At 35.4% G+C, this 2,286-nt stretch overlaps 1 pseudogene; it reads right to left on the bottom strand.

The window, feature by feature from the left end:
• Positions 1-812: 812 nt before the first annotated feature.
• LOC105887474 lies at positions 813-1,588 on the bottom strand (annotated as a pseudogene).
• Between the last annotated feature and the right edge of the window lie 698 nt (positions 1,589-2,286).

Below are 2,286 nucleotides of genomic sequence, written 5' to 3'. Positions count from 1 at the left end.
GTGAGCTATGATGCTGGGTGACAGAATAAAACCCTGCCTCAAAAAAGAGAACAAACAAAAATGAAATAGACTCTAAACACTAAGCAGTGCATGTTATTTGAGAGATGGGAACACGGGCACCTTTGGCTTTCTCTGTTCTACATTTCTGTAATAAGCAAGTACAGATTATTAGAATTTAGAGAAAGGGGGTGGGAAAGAGGAATTACGAAAAAAATAATAGCCATAGAAAAATGAAATTCTGTCACTTGCAGCAATATGGATAGAATGGAGGTCATTATGTTAAATGAAATAATCTGTACACAGAATAACGAATATCTTATATTCTCACTCATCTGTGGAAGCTAAAAAAGTTGGTCTCATGGGGGTACAGAATAAGATGATAGGTACTAGAGGCTGGGTGGGGAATGGGCAAAGAGAGGTAGGTTAATGGTTACAAACATACCTACGGTTAGGTAGGAAGAATAAGTTCAATGTTCAACAGTACAGTACAGTGATTCTTGCTGGCAATAATGTATTTTCTAAACCAGCTAGAAGAGAGGATTTGAAATGTTTCTTTTCTTTCTTTCTTTCTTTTTTTTTTTTTGCTGACCCATTATAAACATTTAAGAAATTTAGTTTGAGTCCTTACATATCCATCTTATAAAAAGATACCACCTGCAACATTTTAACATACACTTAACATACTTTGCTGTTGCACAGATACATGATTGTCTTCCATGATAACAGCATTGACAATAGATAGGTATTAGCATTAACAATCTCATAACGTCTATGGATAAAATAATGTGAATGCTGCAATAAGGCAAAAAAAGTTACTCGTTACTTGTCCCAGTCACTTGTTTATAGTTGTCTGTGGAATGGACTGCTAAAATACTGATTCCTGAGCCAATATTCACTACCAGCAAGTGGATAAGGATGTCTAGGTTAAATGTCATCATCTTTTGGCATCGCTCAGGTTCTGAGGCATTAGCAAAATAATAGCACTCTGCTTGTCCATTGAAACTGATAGAATCTATATACAGCAAGCCCTTTACAAGGCAGTCAAGTTTATCCAGTTGTGCAAAAATCGTTTTCCAACTTGTAAGCACCACCTTCTATAGCACATAGCACCATTTGTAATGTTGAGAAGTTTTTATCTCTTCCCATTTGGATAAAAGTAGGCAGATCCTGGGTTGGAAATCTGATAAAGTGAAAGTTTCCTCTTTGGCCAAAAAGTGTCAGTTAAATCCTTTAGTTCAAGGTGTACATCCCCAATGTCAGTGGATCCATATGCTATATTAGAAGTCAAATATTTCCAAATACTTTTTAAGCTTTCGACTTCTTGTTCTTCCTCTGCTGTGATATTAATAGATTCAAAATATGAGAGCTTTACTAGAGTTCTCCCAATGTCCATCCAAACTACCAGAAAGCTTTTCAAAGGACCAGTCCATCGCCTACCACCCTGAAGATACCTGCTCTCATCACAGGACCAAACAGCAGAAGATATCATAGTATTAATAGTAGTTCACTCTGGTGCCAGGAATACAGGTGATTTTTAACTTCTTTTTGCTTATCTGTTTTAAGGTTTCTTGGCATCCTTAACTTTCATGGCATCAGCTGAGGGGCGAGGGGCAGCCTCCAGACTGGAGCATGGAGAGCAGTGGAGGTGACCGATTTGAAATGTTTCTAACGCAAGAGATAATAAACATTTGAAGTGATGAATACCCTAAAAACCCTGAGTTGATCATTATAAATTCTATAAATGTATTAAAATATCACATGTAACCCTAAATACATACAAAAATTATGTTATGAATAAACATTTTTAATCATACAGATCATAAGAAGGAAAGAAAAATAAAACAGAGCCACAAATGAGAGGCAAACATAATGGCCCCCCAAAAGAATAACGGGAAACATATATATGTATAGCATATACACCAGGATGCAACGATAGTTTGACTAAAACTTTAAACGTTGAAAGAGGTAACAAAGATGAGTAAGAAATATGAGATTACTAAACTCTCAAGATCCTGGAGATTGTATGTGAGCCTGATAAATTTCAAGGAGAGAAATGTTGGAGTGATTGATTATGTAACAATACTTACCTGATAAATTGGATTTTTTAAAAGAACTAAAAAAAAATTGCAGAAATAAAATATACAGAGGTATTTCGGATTGCATGTGAAAACCCCACACTGTGCCCTAGAAGTGCATTGATGTACATAGTTACCGTTCAATAAAAAAAAAAAGAAAAAAAAAAGAAATAAAATATACAATATCTTGGGGGAGGGACCTTAATTGAAG

This window comes from Otolemur garnettii, unplaced genomic scaffold (genome assembly GCF_000181295.1).
Source record: "Otolemur garnettii isolate 467f Iridium unplaced genomic scaffold, OtoGar3 scaffold00091, whole genome shotgun sequence".
In the NCBI taxonomy this organism is placed as follows: Eukaryota; Metazoa; Chordata; class Mammalia; order Primates; family Galagidae; genus Otolemur; species Otolemur garnettii.
Note: the sequence above shows the minus strand (reverse complement) of the source record. Positions and strands in the feature narration are given on the sequence as shown.